General features: G+C 40.1%; 1 long non-coding RNA gene across 1 annotated transcript in view; it reads right to left on the reverse strand.

Moving 5' to 3' along the window:
• Nucleotides 1–3,640: 3,640 nt before the first annotated feature.
• The window catches only part of LOC133387752 (uncharacterized), a 37,158-nt gene continuing 19,932 nt past the window's right edge, over nucleotides 3,641–20,866 (reverse strand). The window contains exons 2-3 of the long non-coding RNA XR_009763546.1: nucleotides 8,366–8,532; nucleotides 3,641–4,048 (exon numbers count right to left, since the gene is read on the reverse strand). This is a non-coding gene — a long non-coding RNA (uncharacterized LOC133387752). The remainder of the gene's footprint in view (nucleotides 4,049–8,365; nucleotides 8,533–20,866) is intronic.

Raw genomic sequence — 20,866 nt, forward strand, 5'->3', positions numbered from 1 at the left:
CATCAACTTGTACATCCAGTCTTCATGTGTAAAATGAGAAAACCAGCAACTTGCCTAATATGAAGGCAAACAAAGTGGGCTCAATATATCAATTCTATATCCATTTATCTGAGAGTAACCCTTGTTGAATTCAGTAGAACTTACATTTGAGTAGATACATATAGGCCTGTAAAGTCCTGCTGAAATCAATGGGACCTAAATTGATTATGACCCATTGGTCACAATGTCCCATTGATTTAATGGGAATTCAGCTTGACATTCTCTAGACTTCATTAATTAAGTTGGTTTATAAAACAAGCAACAAATGTCTTGCCAGAATGAAAGCACTATCCCCTACCTGGTCCTTTCGACGGTACTGCTAGTGGATAGGCAGGAGAGCAAAGGGTTAACAAATCTATACTTTGTTTTCTTTGGTCCATTTGTCATCCCAGTGTCAGCTTATACTCTGGTGTCTGTTTTCAAGCAAATGTAATTACAAAAGGAAAATAGGCTTGCCCATGTGAAGAATGGCACAACAAAGAAACAAATTAAGTTCCAGTAATTGTACTACATGATGATTTCAATGTGTTCATTCAGAAGCTAAATACCATAACTATAAAGCTGTATTTTTCATCTTCCCATGGCCATCAAAGATGATTTCTTCTTTAATGCCATTATTGTCTCTCTACCAAGCAGCTCCTTGGCACATGGTCATTACTTATTTATCTATATATCACCTTGTGCCACGTCAACACTCCATCAATATTCATAAGAATTATCCCAGGCTCCTTTTCTCTTCCCTTTGTTTGCAGATCTTCCTTGGGACAGAGATCCTATAATCTATATCTCCTCTGGTAGCTTTTCCACCATTGCCTGCATAATTGAAAAGTCAATAACACACAATTTAGAAACCCATTTCACTTAATCTACTAGAGGTTGGTGCTGGCAGATTGTGAATGTCACACACTAATGGTGAGAAAAGGATTTTGCATAATTGTGAGCTCCAAACTAAGCAACATATTCCAAGCTTCCAAGACCTAATATGTGGCATTTCTATGGTGCTTAAAACATCATTAATATATCCCTACCATTGCTAACTTCTTTCAAGACTCCTTATACAATTGAGCATCACCCTAACTGTTAGTAGTAACTAAGCTATAGCTTTTCTGGTACATAGGAGAGCAACACTATAATGAGTGGTATTGACACACAGTAGTGTATCAATAGAAGAGGACCTCTCTATACTCAACCAAAAAGGCATAAATTACCCCTAGTGATGCATTAGTGGTAACAGATGATGGCTTAATATTTCCATTGTTACCTTTATTGCCATTTATAAAGGTAAAAATTAACTACCCTACAAATTTTTCACAGCCAACAAGACACACTACCCATGTCTTTCCACACCAGTGTTTGGTCATAAACACAGTACTTTTATAAGAGCAAAGTATGTAAACATAGACAGGTATATTCTGGGCAAGCTGAAGAAGCAGATTAAAGCCTCAAGCCTAAATTTTGAGGAGTATCCAACTAGGGTAGGGAGAAAATTCAGTTTGGTTTGTGTTTAAATGAGAGCCTACCTTATTCGCTTTTTCCAAAATCACACATGAATCAAAGCACAGCTATCTTTCAAAATACATATTCTTTGAATTTCATAATGCAGTTCTCCATCCAAAATAAAATTCATATTCTGGGGTAAAGTGTGCATACAAATATATGTATTAGTGAAAATAACACAAAATACATTGCATTAGGGGACATTGCTTGTAGAAATGTGTATATTGGGCAAAAATGAATATATCAAGAGAAATATGCACTAAAATGCTGATAAATTTTTGTGAACACTTTTTAAAAAAATAATGCAAACTGATGCAGAAGTACACCAAATTGAACTTAAGATAGGAAAATGAGGAACTGAGAGAATTACAGATTCTTCCATCACTGTGTCCATTGACTATGTCAGCTGGGGCTAATGGGAGATGTAGGCTGGCTACCCCTGCTTTAAGACAATTCACTGCTTAATCCTGCTATAGTCAATGAGGTTGTGTCCATTGGTTTAAATCTGCTAAAGTTACAAGGATGATCTTGTGTGTAGGGAATGGAATCTACTATTCTAAGATAGGAATCCATTTGTAGTAGGGCCCCTGCCACACTCAGGTAATCCTGCTGGATCACATCCTATGGCTGAAATCGATTATGACTGCATGAATTCCAGAATTGTCTCAGAGACGTGAGATGCCCTTTTTCATTATGTGCCTTGACTCCTTAACAAGAGAAAATAACTTCAGTTGCCTTCCTCAGTGGAGTGCTTTCTTTCCCTGTATATGCATTATTTAATATGTAGTTGACCACTTCATAATTTCCTAGTCATATCTCAGATCAGCACTAAGAGAAGCATTAATGGTCACACACTTGCTGCTACTTTATCCCCCAAAGTTCTGGGTACTTACATTTTATAATCCAATTAATTATTTTAGTTTAGAGTAACTCCAATATTGCCCACGATGCTTCACCAGAAGAACAGGACAAATAAAATTCCCAATTACCCAGGACAATATAGCCCCTCTGTTTATATATCATTATATAATATAAATGCTAGATTTTCATTAACTAAAAGCCCATTTGTTCTTAATGAGCTGTTAAAGACCAAGAGCAACATTCTGTTTTGACTGGTACCAGCATCTTATTATCTAAGTGCCTGCAAAAATTACAGAAGAGCAAGAGATGAGAGCAGTACCAGCTCTCAAAGTTAGCACTTGTGTAGAGGTAGGATTGCCAGGTCCAGACCTTGTGTCCCTGTGCTCTTGGAAAACATAGAAGTTCTCACGGGATGTGTGCCTGGGAAGTACAAAAATGCTAAACACAGTATAAAAATGTAGCATCATTGTTAGTGCATGCATTGGTTTACACACCTTGCTGAGGTTAATACCACTGGCATCATAGTGTTGTTTCTTATCATTAAATTAAACCATTTTGTTGTGAACTTAAAGGAACATAGGAGACTATCTTACACTTGATCAGAGTATTTATGCATCAACAGCCTAGTATTGTTTAGTGCTGTGCCAAAAAGTACTTTTGTTTTTAACCATGCTGCTTCAATTAATGAGAAAATAAATTGCTTTGCAATTATCAAAGAAGACAGAAAAAATTAGTGAAATTCTCATTAGTGGGTCATGTTTTTGTTTTGATTTTTGCTATCAGAAATCACGGTGGCCAAGAGGTGATTGAGAGCATCCTTTCTTTTATTCCACAAATCATCAGTCTAGTAGCCTGCACTGCAGCTTTTCCAGGATGGCCACACTTTAAAAAACTATGACATCCTAGACTGGGCTTTCCTGTAAGTACAGGAAGGCTGCCTTCTGTGTGTCAGACAACTGTTCATTATTTTTTAAAAATGTTATTTTTAAAGAAAAAAATTCCAAAAATTTTATAGAATGGTAAAAAGAAGGATTTCCCATAAAAACAAGATCAGTGAGTACATTGATCTCAGGTGCTCAGCAGCCACCCTCCTTGGCTTCCCACACTTCATTTAAAACCATATTGAGCTCCCATGGTTTGTTTTCTGATTAGGAAGTACAAGCAGCCGGGGAGCCTGTCAGGAATTGTAGAAATGTTTAATGGAAGGAGGGGAAACACAGACAGTCACACACACAGCCACCTCACAACAATAAAGGGTGCCCAGTTCCATCCTCACTGAAATTCTAAAGCACCCTGCAAGAAGGTAAAAAATGGAATCCTCTTTTGCAGGTTAACTTCTGAGAAACTGGAGGACAGATTTTGGTACAGTGCTAGGTCTCATGGAGAGTTGGGAAGGTAGGGATAACATTTGAGAAAATGCCGACAATGTGTAAGTTCAACCTTTTGTTACACCTCAGGGCTCCAGTGTCTTCTTGCCATCTTTCCTCTTCCTTCCTTCCTGAATGGACAATTGGGGTAGTTTTATCCCTCCAATATCCTGCTGAAGATTAGCCATTGTGTCACTTTCACAAACAAAGCTAAACTCAGTCCTGCACTGAAGGTCTTCAGTTGGAGATAGCTGGTAAGGCTCCATGAAGTCCATGCTGTTCATCTGCCAGGACCATAGAAAGAGAGACTGCTGATTCCAGATTCAGCACATAAGAGAAGTTAATTCCCTATGTCCATGGTAGGACAACTTCATACGTTAGAACAAACTTTTCTGCAGTTAACTGCAATGCCATGTAGCAGCAGAGGGCTTAATGGAGCTGTGCTGCTCCCTTGACCTCCATTCAGCTGAGTCACTGCAGCATATCGAGACAGAGAGGGGGAGGGGTGTGGCGGCAGCGAGGTCGGTATGGTGCAAATACCCCCACAGAGTCAAGGCAGCACTTTTGCACCACAGCAACCTCATCACCGCCTCACCTCTCCCACTCTCCGTCCCAGTATGCTGCAGTGACTCTGCCAGATGTCTGGAGGTCAAATGAGCAGTGCAGCCCCACTGTGCCATCAAGCCGCTGACAGCAAGTTCTGCATCTTTGGTTATTCTGTCAAATTAGTGAAACTACAGCTGGCATGGTTTGATCCATGGGGATCATATTTCACTCCACATCTCCTTCTTTGGCCAAGTTACAACAGAGTCCTCTTATTCTATATTCAGTAGGTGGTGAAAGTTAACCATTCGCTGGGCTATTCTATTGTAGGCTTAATTCTTGTGACAAAGGTAGGGTGCATAGATGCTAGGTTAGATTTGTCCTTCTTATGACCTCTCCCCTCCAGAGTCCAAGGTACACAGAAGGCTAAGGATTCTCTTCAGGACCCAGGATACATCATAATTGTCCACCCTGACTAACAGTGGCTCTCTGGCTTGGCAAGAACAGGTCTTTCTTTGGAATATGGGAAGCTGCAAAGCTGCCTTATACTCCTATTGGTCTATCTAGCTCATTTTGTCTGCACTGACAGGCAGTGGTTCTCCCGCATTTTAGGCAGGAGGTCTTTTCAGCTGTACCTCGAGACACCAGAAATTGGACCTGGGACCTTTTGCAGGCAAAGCATGTGTTCCACTGCTGATCTACAGACCTTTCCAGTCACCTGTCACCTGGTTGATTTATCTGGAGACTGTTATCTCAGCCATAGAGCTGCACTCGGAAGGTCCTAAGGTCTGTCTCCAGAGTTTCTGCTTAAAAGGTTCAAGTAACAGGTGATGGGAAAGGCATTTGGCAAAGATCCTGGAGATCGCTGCCAGAGTTCCTATTGGGCTAGGCTGATAGGAAGACTTTGACCTGCTCTAAAGCTATGTTCCCTTGTCCAGGCCAAAAGTTCCACAGCATCAAGAACTTCTTTGCTCGGTTAATATTATTTGAAACCATACTTAGGTTCACTAATGTATTATTCTGCTCCTCAGGCCTATAGCTGAAGTTCAATCTCAAATGAGACCTCTAAAAGGATCGAGTGAGAATGTGTTGTGTGAGGGTGTGCATGTACACTGTTTGTATCCGGGGTAACTAACGTGATGCCTGTCAGATGTGGAATACATCTGCCATCAGCCCTAGCCAGTGGGACCAATGGGAAGAGACAATGGGATTTGTAATCCACAACATCTGGAGGGCACCATGTTGGCTACCTCTGGTTTATAGATATATTTCTATAGTTTATCATACCAAAAGCAATGCAGTAATATTAATAATACAGGAAGACCTTTCTAGAAGAAAGATGCAGACGGGAAACTAAGAAAGAATGTGTGTGCCCTACCCCCATTCATCTCTCCTATAACAACAAATCTAGGTGGCATCTGCTTTCCCTATTATTGTTCATGTTTGCCATCCTGACATGAAAAATAACAGAGTACATGCAAGGTTAGACACACATGTTATACTTCAGAAAATGTACCAGTAACCTTCTCTGCGCAGTAATTAGCTTTTTGTAACCTTTAACATTAGACAAAAATGCACATGTCTGGAGGGAAGGATAATCAAAGACACAGGACCCAAAGCAAAAAAGAATGAAGGCAGGCAGGCGAGTTTGTCTTAACACTCTTCAATCCTGATTCACACAGTAACAATTAATAATGATAATAAAATGTATCCAAGCAGAGCTTGTCAAATAATTCCACAGGGGACTTAAGCTATCAGATCCTGTTAAAAGCAGCATTAAACACTCACCTTTTCCAACACTGACTTAACAATTAAAGCTCCACAGTATGTATGTAACATGTAAGGCAATGCAAATAAACCAAGATACTTGCAAGTAGCCAAATATAAATAAATGGAGAGAGTAACCGGTTTAGTGGTGAATTGGAAAGCAGTCCAATCTGTCAATATATCTAGGATCAAAAGTTTCAGTTTAAGAGAAGAGTTAAAGCTCTCACTCTCAAAAAAGCACAGATATGGATATTCAAAACGGAAACAAAAACAGGCATATTTACTTCTCTCTGAGGAAGAAATTCAATTCAGCTCACATTTAAAGGCAAACCAAATTAATTTGTACTTTCCAAAACAATACACAAATCAGTGCAACTCTCCATCCCAATAATGTGTACATAAATGCATACTTTGGTGTGCATAAAAATGCATATATTAATGAAAATAACATACAAAATTGTTTTATATTAAGGGAAATGATTTGCAAAATAGTGTGTGCTAATCAAAACTGCATAGAAAATTGAATGCATTAGGAGAAATTTGCATTAAAATGCTGAAGAATTTGCATGAGAATTTTAAAAAAACCCTGCAAACTGATGCAAAAATGTGGGGAATAGAACTTAAGACTAGAAAAATGAGAAGCTGAGAGCAACTGAAGTTGACAGATTCACCCATCCTTACTTCACTTTGTCTATGCTACAATTCAATTTTCATCCCATTTTTTTGAAATTGGGACAGCTTGCAGACTTCACCTAAGAGATCTTCCACTCCAAATTTCATGTTAAGCGTGTGTGTTGGGAATGGGGAAGATCTAAGGTTTAGAAGCAAAATATTGCTTAACAGTCAAGGGATGAAAGACTGGTCCTCTTATCGATCAACAACTGCTTAAAGAACAGGAGGCAAAGATGTCAGAAGAGGAGTTCCCAAAGGATTGGTATTGGGACCTGTGCTTTTTAACTTGTTCATAAATGACCAGGATTTAGAGATAAACACTGAAGTGGTCATTTAGCAATGACACCAAATTATGTGCCATCACAAATGGTGGTAAAAACAAAGAGTTTGAAAAGAATCTCTACATATTGGGTGAATGGGCACTAAAATCACAATTAATGAGCTTTCACTAGAACTTAGGACCATTCAATGAAGCTGAATGGTGGAAGATTCAAGAAAGGCAAAAGAAAGTACTTCTTTACACAGCACATAGTACAGCTAGATACAGTAATTTGCTACTGTCCATTACAGCTCCACTGTTAGAGGTAGCATACCTCTGAATAGCAGTTACTGGAAATCACAGGTGGGAAAGAGCAGGGGTGTAGTAGTGCAGGGTCTCACAGGGTCTTAGACCCTTTAGTTTTTGGGGAACAGGGTCCCTTTGTCTCCAGTGTCCTACCAGGCAATCTGCATGAAAGGGGTGTGTGCTAGGCACTGAGAAGAGCCTTCTAACATGCTTCCTTGTCCTTTCCTGCTGGTTGGAGCCAACACTGTGAAAGGAGGTGAGTCAACCACTGAGAAGACTCTTCTCAGTAGCTAACAGTCTCCCCTTTCATGCTGATTGGCTCCTTGGGACATCTGTTATTGTGGGAGAAGGCAGTAACAAGGATCTCATTCTCAACCCAGCAGCAGAAAAAAAAGTGTGCCTGTAACTATCATGAAGGGGCCCTGCACTTCTGAATTTACCACTATACTGATGGGTAAGAGTGCTGTTGCACTCAGGTCCTGCAACCAGGCTTCCCATAGGAATCTATGAAAATAGGATGCTGGCCTTTGGCCTACTCCAGCAGGGTTCTTATGTTTTAAGAAAGAATGCCTTGTGCCTTCATTATATAGCTGTTCTTACATGGCTGGTTATTAAACTTATTTATTTGTTTGATTTATATCCCACCGTTCCTCCCAGTAGGAGCCCAGAACTAACTTAGGGTGCAGACCTATATTCCCCAATGTGTAACTTTCAAAAATGGGATATATATTTTTATTTATTAAACTTGTATACCGCCCCATAGCCGAAGCTCTCTGGGCGGTTTACAATAACTAAAAACAAATACAATTTAAAATAATTCTTTTAAAAAACAATTTAAAACACAATTTAAAAATTTAAAACAATATAACTGCCAATATCCTTGTCCCAGTTTGGCAGTCTTCTAAAATATAGTTATAATGCTCTGAATTTGACCTTAGGTGCTACGGTGTCACAGTAGTGTGTAGCTCATAGGAGAAACAATGAGCAAAAAAGTCTGTCCATCCATTTGCCACAGCAGAGAGAGCAAAACCATCTGAATTCAGTAAGAGCTTACCATGTTTAAACAAGCAAACTATATCAGTATGAAAAAAAATACTTTAGTTGGAGTGGTCGTGTGTTCTCTTTTGTTCTATAGTTGTCTATGTGTTCTGTAGTCCTCTCTTTGAAGGCATTCTCTATTGAAAGGGCTGTCCCGTCCACTTCTGGTTGAAAGATAATGACCTATAAATAAGAGAGAGCAGGGGCTTGAAGTTGTCCATCGGTAGTTAGCACCTGGACCACAGACTGAGCTGGCACGCAGGTCACCTGGTCAATGTCTTCCCCACTATGGGAAGATGTACTGTATTTATATTATCATAATTATTTCTAAAATTGTATCTATACATATAAGTTAGCATATACCATTTTTGGGGTTTTTTGCTGATTCATGAAGCAGCCATCCTAACTTTACTGCTTTGTGGGAAAACTTTTAAATCCTAACAGGAAGATCACATGAAGCACACACACAAAACCGAAAGCAAAAACCTGCTGTATTTATTTACATGGGGTTGTCTCAAGTCGCCACTGGCCTGACGCATAGGGCAGGGCACACCCTCGACTTGATTTTTGCTTCCGATGGAGGAAGGGGTGGTCTGGAGATGGGGGGATAGATGTCACCCCATTGTGACTTCCTGGTGAAGTTTAGACTTATGGCTCCGACCCTTCCCTGCAGGGGTAGTGGACAGATTAAGATGGTCTGCCCCTGAAGCCTAAGGGAATCCACTGGACTCCTGAATGCCCTGGGGGAGTTCCCAGTAGATAGAGCCAGGGCTGTGGAGTCGGTATGCCAGAACTTCGACTCCAACTCTGACTCCGACTCCTCTATTTTTCTACTGTCCGACTCCGACTCCTTCATAATTGGCAAATGTGTATTAACTAGTAATAACAAATTTCCTGTAGTAAAATGGCAGCACAAGGCATTTCATCACCACCACATGAATCCAGAGCTTGGAAAAGTTACTTTTTTGAACTACAACTCCCACGAGCCCAATCCCTGAGCCCAATCAGAGTCGGAATCGGAGTCAGAGTCAGTACATTTCTACCGACTCCGACTCCACCCAAAATTGCTCCTGACTCCGACTCCACGACTCGTACTCCATAGCCCTGGATAGAGCAGGTGACCCTGTTGATGCCCTTGTCACGCTGTGGAACACTGAGGTGCGTCGGGCTCTTGACACAGTTGCCCCTGAGCGCCTGTCCAGCATTGTGGAGCCCGGTCTGCACCTTGGTACACCAGTGAGCTAAGGGCAATGAAACAGGCTGGACGACAGCTACAGCGCAAGTGGAGAAAGATGTGTTGTGAGGCTGATCGGGCACGAGTAAAACATCATAACCGTGCCTACTGTGTTGCGGTGAGGGCAGCGAAGAAGGCTCACTTCTCTGCCTCCATCGCATCCTCAAGTAGCCGTCCGGTGGAGCTCTTCCATATTGTCAGGAGTCTGTTGACATCAGCTCCAGGAAATGGAGTCTTACACCCTTCAGAGGCCCACTGTGAATTGTTTGCAAGGCACTTTGAGGGTAAAGTTGCTCGCCTCCATAGCAGTCTTGATGCCCCCTCTACATCTACTGTAGTCCCCAATGAGGTGTCCAGTGCAACGTCTGCTGCAACTTCTTGGGAATGGTTTCAGTTGATGCAGCCTGATGACGTAGACAAGGTGCTTGTGATTATGCGGCCAGCAACATGTCCTCTCGACCCTTCCCCTTCTTGGCTTATTAAAGCTTGCTGAGGGGGTTTGACTGAGTGGATCCAGAGTGTGGTCAACGCATCATTGCAGGAGAGAGTGGTTCAAGGTGCCTTGAAAAAGGCAATGATCCGACTACTCCTGCAAAAGCCCACTCTGGACCTACTGGTTTGTGACAATTACTGCCCAGTCACAAATACCCCCTTTTTAGGGACGGTGATTGAGAGGGATGTGGTGCAGCAATTGCAAGTACTCTTGGATGAAACAGATTATCTTGACCCATCCCAGTCTGGGTTCAGGCCTGGTTATGGGACTGAATCCGCCTTGGTTGCCCTGATGGATGACCTTTATTGGGAGAAGGACATGGGGAGTGCAACCCTATTATTCTTACTTGATATCTCTGTGGCTTTTGATACCATTGACCATGGTATCCTTCTGGGCCAACTTGGTGAGATGGGTATTGGAGGAACTGTTTTACAGTGGTTCCGATCCTATCTCCAAGGTCGCTCTCAGAGAATAGCATTGGGTGACTGTCTTTCGGCCCCCTGGCAGTTGTGCTGTGGGGTACCGCAGGGTACCATCTTGTTTAACATCTATATGAAACCCTTGGGAGCTTCATCAGGAGCTGTTTAACATCTATATGAAGCCCTTGAGAGCAGTTGTCAGGAGATTTGGGGTCAGATGTCAGCAATATGCTGACGATGCCCAGCTCTGTTTCTCCATAACATCTGAATCAGGAGAGGCTGTGCAAGCCCTGGACTGCTGCCCGGACTTGGTGGCGGGCTGGATGAGGGCCAATAAACTGAGTCTGAATCCTAGCAAGATGGAGGCGCCGTGGGTTGGTGGTTCCCGAGTTTGGATAATTGGTCACTTGCCTGCTTTGGATGGAGTCGTACTCCCTCTGAAAGAGCAGATCCGTGGTCTGGGAGTGCTCCTGGATCCATCTTTGTCGCTAGAGGCCCAAGTGACCTCCATGGCTAGGAGTACCTTTTACCAGCTTCAGCTGATAACACAGCTGCGGCCGTTTCTGGACTGGGATAGCCTGACCACTGTTGTCCATGCACTGGTAACCTCCAGGCTGGATTACTGTAATGCGCTCTATGTGGGGCTGCCCTTGAGGTTGGTCCGGAAGCTGCAGCTGGTGCAAAATCCGGCAGCGAGACTGCTCCCTGGGGCAGGGTATCGCCAAAATGTTTTTTAATCATGTTTTTAACCCTTTTTTAAAGTTGTTTTTTCTTTTTTAAAAAAAGTTTTAATGCTGTTTTGTTTTAATGTATTTTAAGATCTGTTTTTATGATGTTTTAAAGTGTTTTAGTGCTTTGTTTGCCACCCTGGGCTCCTGCTGGGAGGAAGGGCAGGATACAAATTCATTAATTAAATAAATAAATGTCACCCCGCTGCTGAAAGAATTCCACTGGCTGCCCATTTGCTACCGGGCCAAGTTCAAGGTTCTAGTCTTGGTGTACAAAGCCCTATACAGCTCGGGACCAAGATACCTGAAAGACCGTCTTACCTCTTATATACCCAGTCAATCACTGCGCTCTGCAGTTGAGCGCCTCCTGCAGATACCATCTTATCAGGAGGTTCATTCTGCACAATATAGGAAACGGACCTTTAGTGTGGCGGCACCTACCCTGTGGAATTCCCTCCCTTTAAATACTAGGCAGGCGCCATCTCTGCTATCTTTTCAGCGCCTTTTGAAGACTTTCCTCTTTCAACAAGCCTTTTAAGTTGAGACCTATCCGAGTCTGCATCTGTGTTAGAATTGCTTTTAATATGTTTTCTTTAAAAATATGTTTTTAAAGCTTTTTTAAAGAATGTTTTTGAAGTTGTTTTGTTTTAATGTATTTTAAAGTATTTTTATGATGTTTTAAAGTGTTTTTAGCATTTCTGTTTGCCACCCTGGGCTCCTGCTGGGAGGAAGGGCGGGATATAAATCAAATAATAAATAAAATAAATAAATTTAGAAATTTACGTCACATCAATACCATACATTTAAGGGACATTTAAAGCACATGACTTCCCCCAAACAATCCTGGGAACTGTAGTTTTTAAGGGTGCTAAAAATAGTTGTTCTGTGAGAGGCAAATTATAGTTCCCATGATTCTTTGAGGGAAGCCATGTGTTTTAAATGTGTGGTATGGATGTGACCTTACATCCTTTGCCCCTGATTCTCAAGGCAGCTTACAAGAAATGAGGAGTCACCCCCCCATTTATTTTACCATTATCCTTCCAACTTGGCTGAAAAGCAAACACCAGAGATGACAAAGCTTTCAAATCACTTCATAGCTTCTATCCACACAGGATTCTAGCACAGTTACTTAACAAATGTTAAGAATAACCATTCAGGGCCCTATTATAGACAAGCAAGAGATTTATTTTATAAGAGGGAAATTCAAGTATCTAGCTTTAATTTATCTTGAGTTAGCACCCTACATTCACAGTACTCAATATTATTTCCTTTGACAAATACATATAAACTCGACATCCCTGGGGTGGGTTTAAAAAATCCTACTATTCTTGCATTATCCTGGAATTGCTCAGAAATATCTCTACATGAAAGTGGATTTATACATTTATGATGTGTGTTCTAATATTCTTCTCTGAAGCTTTTATCAGGCTGAAATGGAGACTCCATCTTACAGAATTTCATTTGCTTGCAGATGTGAAGCTGGACAATTGGAGACTATTTTTATCATTCAAATTATTATCAAAAGATCACAGAAGATCTTCTGTGCACTACATACAATCTGATCAAGACAGGCATTCCGAAGATCGTGCCTTTATTAAAGGTTCAATTCATTCTTATAAGAATGCTCATTAGAATATTAACAACACACTGCAAGACACAGTTGCAGGATCTTTTAATATTCGTTCAGTATATAATTATGAGAAATCCAATCCCTCTTTAGTCTGTATCAACTGTGCTGGAGAGTTTTAAAAATCACCATTGCACACTGAAAGCATAGCTATTCCCCTTAAACATAGTTTGGATGTGGGTGGAGAGATCCTTTTATCAGCACTTGAATAGCAAGAACAGATGTGTGATTACTACTGGATTAATGTAAGGTAAGCTGAATGGACATGCATACCTTTACATATTTATTATTCCATGCATTTACTTTTCAGGCCCTGAATCTCCTAGCTTACCTGGGATCTGAATTTGTGGCATAGCACTGATTATGATGGTGGTGGTGAGAAGAGGAACCCGTCTCTTCAGCCCTGTAGCCAGCCTTCATATTAGGTGGAGCAATCACATTTCTGGGTGGACCATTTGGGGAAGGAGAGGTGCATAGCACCAGCAAATCCCCCCTCCTCCACACTGGTGGAGAGGATGTGGGGGCCAGGCAAGGGGAAAGGAAAGGCAATGACAACATACATGCATGATGTTTAATCTGTTGAATTGTCTTACCCTTTTTTGACAGATGCCCAGGAATACCAGACTCTTTGAGATTCTTTACAATAAAGTGGTATATAAATGTTGTAATTAAAATACATAAATAAATTTTAGAGTCACGGTGGCCTTTGGGTCCCTTTCCATTTTTAGGAACAAAGGAATCTGCCTTATACCGACTCAGGCCATTTGGTGCCATCTAGCTGAGGACTGAGTCTTTTCTAGAAATTGAATTTTGGACCTTTGCATACAAAGCACATGCCCTACCACTGAGCTACAACCCTTCCCGTTTAAAACTGTTCTTTTCAATTCACTAATGAATGTACATCATACCAAGTGCAGATCCACATCATTCATTTAAAGCACATTCAACACATATTTGAAGAACATAAATCACACCACAGACTGTCTAAAGTGAAATAAAGGTCAGGTGTGCATGTGGTCCCCTGATTAGCCAAGCCCAGCAGCTGTGACTCTGGCTTTTAGAACACTGACAGTTGGTTCTTACTGAGCATGCCCGACATTATCATAGGATTCCAGCCAAAATTTCTTAAATTAATTAAAAACCAGCCAGCCATTTTTTAAACTCTTAAACTGCAGAAGATGAAGGTCAGAGTATGGGGCAACGTCAGTAACAGGATTACAGGTACTCTGTGAACATGGCTGATTTTTAATGAATTTCAACAGATTATGAGAACTCAGAGAAAAAAGTCCAAAAGGCATCTGAGTTTTCTCTCTCTCTCTCTCTTTAGACTTTGAACTTTCAATTCTTTCTGACTGTTTTGTGTATCGCCATGAAAATTGAGAGGGTTGTTAAGCAAGCGTTTCTGAGTTCAGGACTATACTTTTTTAAGGTTTTGTTTTGAAATGAGCTTATGGGATGCATCAGAATGGCATGGGGGTATTTTCAATTTAACATTGTGGAATGTGAAAAATCCATGCTGCCTATAATATACAGCCACTCTTGTGCCTGTATAATCACTGTTACTATTGACATTAGTATTTGACATTAAATAGGGTTCATGGCATGTCACAATTGCATTCCTCATGTCAATCACTATAGCAATGAAAACAAGTAGCTCATATTTTCCACCAAATACAAATGTAGCACATGCTACCGTGGGAAAATGTGATCTTTTTGCAGTTGAAGTGCAACCTGAATGGACTCTGCCTAACAACTGTATATTTAATACATTAGAAACTGATCATTTGGAAAGGCCCCCAATTTTCTGCAAAGCAGCACAAAGTGGCATGTTCAGCCAACAAACTATCCCAATAACACAGCATTTTCAGATTTCAATTATGACTTGTGACATCGCTAAATTTTCAGGATAGTCAAGACTGTGCCGCTACTGAGATGTCACTGTATCAAAAGGAAATGAGACTATTTAAATGCAAGACTGTAGACACACTGGTAAAATCTGAAAATGAAACTAAGTCTATGCATCTCCACAGGGAACACCGTATGATGTGCAAGAGAAATAAAACAATGTAAATGTATGCTACACTGGACTTAAACAGCCCACCAAATCTGGTGTCTGAAGCCAAATTTGTGAGAGGTATAACATATACCCTTGAGGTACTGCATTTATTTCTACTTGATAGCTGTTAACTACAATTAGTACACACAAATTAGGGTTTCCAGGTCTCCGGTTTTTGGGGGTCCTCTCCGAGTCTCCGGATGAGTCACCTTAATCTCTAGACTCTTAGTTTTCATTTAAAATTAAAAGTTTATAAATGGTCTGGTTCAAAAGATATAAACCAAAATGTCAGGGGCCTCCCCTGCAACTTCTGTTGGTACTAGCTGCTCCAATCCCTCCCTTTCAGGTTTTTAGCCAATAAGTGAAGTCAGGGTTGTGATTGACAAGATTTGTTCACCCCTAGGCAATAGCTCATCCCCATTTCAAGTTCTAAAAACAGTTTCCTCTTCCTGCTTGTCTCACATCAGGAATTCAGTAAATGTATAGCTTTCAGCAGCAAAAAGAGTACTTCCTCTATGCAGGACTGTGACTTGCTTCTGAGCAAACATGCATAGGATTGCACTACAACAGAAGATCACAGCAAGATATTGGTAGGCATAAATAGTAAACAATTTTTGTTATAATTATAATAAAAGTGTGCATGCAGGAGTTTTTTAATTTCTTGCAAAAAATGGCATATTATCCATTTATCTTTCAAATAATTTTTGAACAGTGGCTTGCCTCCACTTTCAAAAACTGTATCAAATGTATCCCCACACTATTCAAATGTATGTATACCCAGCTCAAGTTGTGAGATAATAGTACACGAAAATTCTGAGTTAGACTGACAAACTCTTTTCCTACCACCTAAAACCCTGACTCTGCCCTCTATTAAAGAAACCAACTTTAACTTAACCTCAGAGGGCGAGTTCCCCCTTTATGAGAGGGAAATAAATGGGATTAAGAAATTTAATCAACTTAAAATTGTTTCTTGGAATGTTGCTGGCTGGGTATCCAAACTAAGTTGCCCAGAATGTGTAGAATTTCTGAGATAGCTAGACGTAATATGCATCCAAGAAACTTGGTGCTTAAACAACATAGCCCTGCATAGCTTTGAGACTGTAGAATTATCGGCTAAACCAGCACTAACCAGAGGTAGACCTAAGGCTGGATTAGCAATCTTGATCTCTTCTAAATTATATGTTAAAATTACAAAATTAAACTCCCGCGATGATTTCGCAATAGCGGCCCTATTAGAGACAAATACCCTATCGATCGTAATAATAAATATATACATTCCACCCTCCACTCTTAAGAACACCACAACCTCTATTTGGAACTATTTGGAAAACTATATCATAAATTTAGAACAAAAACATCCAAAGGCCCATTTATTAATCATGGGAGATCTGAATGCAAGAATAGGTCCAAACAATGATATTCTGGCCTTATCCCCCTTATGGGGCGACATTGACAATGATGATCTAAAGCCACAATATAACAGAAGTTCCAAGGATCAGAAGATTAATTATGCTGGGATATGTCTAACTGGCAGCGCGACTAAACCTTGAGATACTTAACGGACGTGAGGGGGTAGATAATTTTGCAGAATATACTTTTATTTCCGGATGCGGAAGTAGTGTGGTCGATTACATGCTGACACCTCCTACTTTATTACCATACATTAACAACTTTTCAGCGGGGGATAGGCTAGAAAGTGATCACCTCCCCCTATTACTCAATCTTTCTTTAACTGACAAGCATAATCTCCTTGCAAAATCTCCTAGAGAAAATCTAGCTTCTCCAATATATTATAGGAGAGCATATTGGAATCCCAGTACTAGCAATAAAATTGAGAGATTCCTAGTCTCCTCACAAGCTTCTACACTAAGGAACCGTATAATGGAATCAAATACAATCTCAGAAAGTTTAAGAGATTATTCTTCATTATCCTTAGCCCTAGAAAATCTTTTGAAGGTGTCTAATCAACTGCGCCAACCAATCTCTGTAAAATACCCCAGTTGGTTTGATAAAGAGTGTAAAGATGCCAAGCAGATTTTAAGAGGAATATATTACATCTACAGAGAGGCAGATGGTAAGACACTCCCTCCTGAATACTACTCCGCAAAAAGAAATTATAAAAGGGTAATCGCTCTTAAAAAGAGACTGGCACAACAGGATAATTGGAAGGCGCTAATAAATGCGTTGTTAAATAATGACTCTAAGCTGTTTTGGGCCCTAGTCACCAATGCCCTAGGGTCAAATGTGCCCTCACAATGTAATATTTCTCCTGAATTATGGGAGCACCACTTTTCTACACAGTTTTCAAATTATAAAAACAAGTCCCACAGTTCTACTTTCATAGTGGACATTTGAACTTTACCAGATTGGCCTCCGGTCGAACAAGATGAAATAGTCCTTTTGATCAATAATCTTAAAAAAGGAAAAGCCCCGGGAATTGATGCAATCCTCCCAGAAATGTTAATAAAAAATATTCAATGGTGGGCCCCATTACTCACATCCCTTTTTACACAAATAAATTCGACAGGAAAAATTCCATCAAATTGGCTTGAAGCAGTGATTATACCAATATACAAAAAAGGGGACAGGGATGATCCTGCGAATTATAGACCCATTAGTCTCCTTTCTGTTGTGGGCAAGGTATATGCCAGCCTTTTAAATGTAAGACTCCAATCCTGGTTAGAGGAGGAACACATTTTAGGCAGAGAACAAGCAGGTTTTTGCAAAAATAGATCTACCATTGACCACTGCCTAATCTTAAGCTTTTTGGCAGAAAAATACATGCATGGCACAAATAGGGGCCTAAATGTTGCTTACATGGACCTTAGGATGGCCTTTGACTCAGTCCCAAGAGATCTACTTTGGGCAAAACTAAATGTGACCTCAATGGATAAAAGACTGCTACTCCTGATAAGACAACTATATAATTGTACTTCATTAAGGGTGAGATATGGAATAAACGGAAATCTAACTAAATCTATTCCTGTAAACATAGGGGTTCGCCAAGGCTGTGTTTTGGCTCCCTCTTTATTCAATCTCTTCTTCAATGATTTAAGTAATGAATGCCATAATGAAAACCTGCATTCTCCTAAAATAGCAGGAGTGAGTTGCCCCATGCTTTTCTATGCAGACAACATGGTACTGATGTCTTTTTCCGAAATCGGTCTCAAGCGCCTCCTCCGAATTTTTATAAATTATTGTGAAAAAAATTATCTCTCTATTAACTTTAACAAATCTAAGGTAATGGTTTTCTCCAAAAAGAGAGCGAATACACAATGGAAAATAAAGGACAAAATGTTTGAACAGGTCAAAAAGTATAAATACCTTGGAATTATATTTTGCTCTACACTTTCCTGGACCTCCCATATCCGGGCTGCAATACAAGCTGCTTATAACACCATTAGAGTTACAATCAGATTTTTTCATACCAAAGGTGGCCGTTTTATTCCCGCTGCACTAACAATTTTTAAAACCAAAATCCTCTCACAATTGTTATATGGTATCCCAATTTGGATTTTAAATTTCCACAATAAAATAGAAACATTACTCTCAAGCTTCCTCCGTTCTATTTTTGGACTTCCAAAATGTGCCTCTCCTGCTGGCCTTCGCCTAGAGGCCGGAATCTCCTCAATAGAATGTACAGCCTGGATACAGGCCTATAGGTTTTGGCTTAAAATAGCTTATTCTGAGCCCCATTTAGGGCTCTTGCACCTAATTTGGAAAGATCCCTTCGAAAGTACATGGACCAAAACCTTTAGTGGGAAGCTAAAATACCTAGGCCTGTCTCTTGAACTATTATCATCTTGGAACCTAGCGAAGGCTAAGTCTACCATCATCCAACGATTAAAGGATATTGACCAACAATATCTAATCTCAAAGGCGCACACATCGTGCTCCCCAGTGCACTTTAATTTAAGTTTCCGTTTTCCGTCTTCAGCAATATATCTGGAAGAGTTAACCTCCTCACACTATAGATTTCTGTTCTCTCGTGCCAGATTCAACTGTCTACCATCAGCTCTCTTAACGGGTCGTTATCAAGGTATCCCGCTAGAAAGACGCTACTGTATTTGTAATCAGAATTTACCTGAAACCCTGGAACATGTCCTACTTAACTGTGAGATATACAATGTGCCAAGAGTTAAATTAATTCTACCATCCATTTCTACCTTTTCTGATAGAACACCAGAATGGATTGTTCACTTTCTTTTGTCCGATAAAGACAAAACTCTAACAAAACTAGTTGCCAAATTTCTCTATGTATCACAATCCATACGTAAAAACCAGGTTCGAATTATGCACTCTTGATTTAATGACTTATTTTAATTCTCTGTTCTTGACAAATTGCTAGATGAAGAATTTTGCCTATTAGCTTAAAACTGAACTTTGGCTTATTTCTATCTTGTTTTACTTTTAATTCTATTACTGTTAAATGTACTTACCTGTATATTTAAATTGTATATAACCAGCTCGGGTCTATGACCGTAATAAATAAATAAATAAAAATGTTTTTTGAACAGAAATTTTAAAAAGTATACATGCTGCACTGTTATACTTTTCTAATTAAGGAGTCAAACAAATTTAAATTTTACTGGACTGTTGTAGGGGGCAGTTTGTCTTATTCATACCCTGTTTCAAAAACCTTCCCAGTCTGACGCTTTTCTGGGAGTAAAGCTGAGCGCTAATTCCACATACCTGGGAGCTAACCCCATTGAATTCAGTAGAACTTTTGAGTAGACATGGTTAGGATTGTGCTGAAAATCAATGGGACTTTTAAGTGAACATAGAAAAGGATTGTGTTGTAAATCTTTCTCTCCCCCTTTGATCCTTTTTTTAAGCAGTTAGGCAGGGCTTATTTGGTGTCACTGCTTTTATTTAGCAGGAAACTAATACTTCTAAAAAGTGTTCTGCAATGGCCAGCTTGTTTTGAACATAAACTATTATATGGGGTATATGTATTTTTAAATCTCCAGTGAGTGTCTATGTGCAACATTTCCAACAACCCTGTAAGGTAGGGTTGGAAACCAAGACAGCCAACAACAAGAAATAAAGCCATTTAAAATCCAGTAACCATAAAACAAATACAAAAGTTGCAAAACAGCTTAAAGCGGCATGTGTCTGAATTTTGAGTTAGGTGAGTGACGTTCCTTACTATTTAAGGTTGCAGTCCTGTGCTCGTGTCCATGTTTGAGTAAGCCCCACATTGGGACTTGCTTCTGAGTAAATATGCATGGGATTGCACTGCAAATATCTCTACATGTTGTGTAAATAATAAACATCTTTGATATGCATGCTTATATAAACATTTCTTCATACTATGTCCCTATAAGTATCTGATTTCAGACTATGGTTTGACATTATTATTTCCTCTACATTTTAAGTGTACCCTTCATCCTTGGGGTGGTCATGGTCCTCTTCTGTTGTTTTCACCCTGAGGGGAAGATTAGGCTGAGAGATGGTGAGCAACCCATGGTCACCCAGTGAACTTTGTCGCTGATTTCCATTTTAAAAACTTAATTAAAATGATTTACATGTAGGCAAAATGTATGAAGTAGATCCACACAATACATTTAAAGCACATCCAGTTCTCACATTTAAAGCACATGACTTCCCCCAAACAATCCTGGGAAGTGTAGTTTCCCCCTCACAGTTATAGTTCCCACCACCCTTAACAAACTACAGTTCCTATGATTCTGTGGTGGGATATATGTTCTTCAAATGTGTGCTGAATGTGGTTTAAATGAATGGTGTGGATCTGCCCTAGGTATGCTGTATATTCATTAGTGAATTGAAAAGAAAACATTTCAAAGAGACTTTTTTAAACGGGGAAGGGCTGTAGCTCAATGGTAGGGCACATGATTTACATGCAAAAGTCCAAAAGTCCATCTCTGTAAGAGACTATTGCCTGGAATCCTGGAATGCCAATGCTAGTCCATGTCATCAGTACTAAGCTAGTACTAGAA

The sequence above is a fragment of the Rhineura floridana genome, chromosome 6, assembly GCF_030035675.1.
Source record: "Rhineura floridana isolate rRhiFlo1 chromosome 6, rRhiFlo1.hap2, whole genome shotgun sequence".
Taxonomy (NCBI): Eukaryota; Metazoa; Chordata; class Lepidosauria; order Squamata; family Rhineuridae; genus Rhineura; species Rhineura floridana.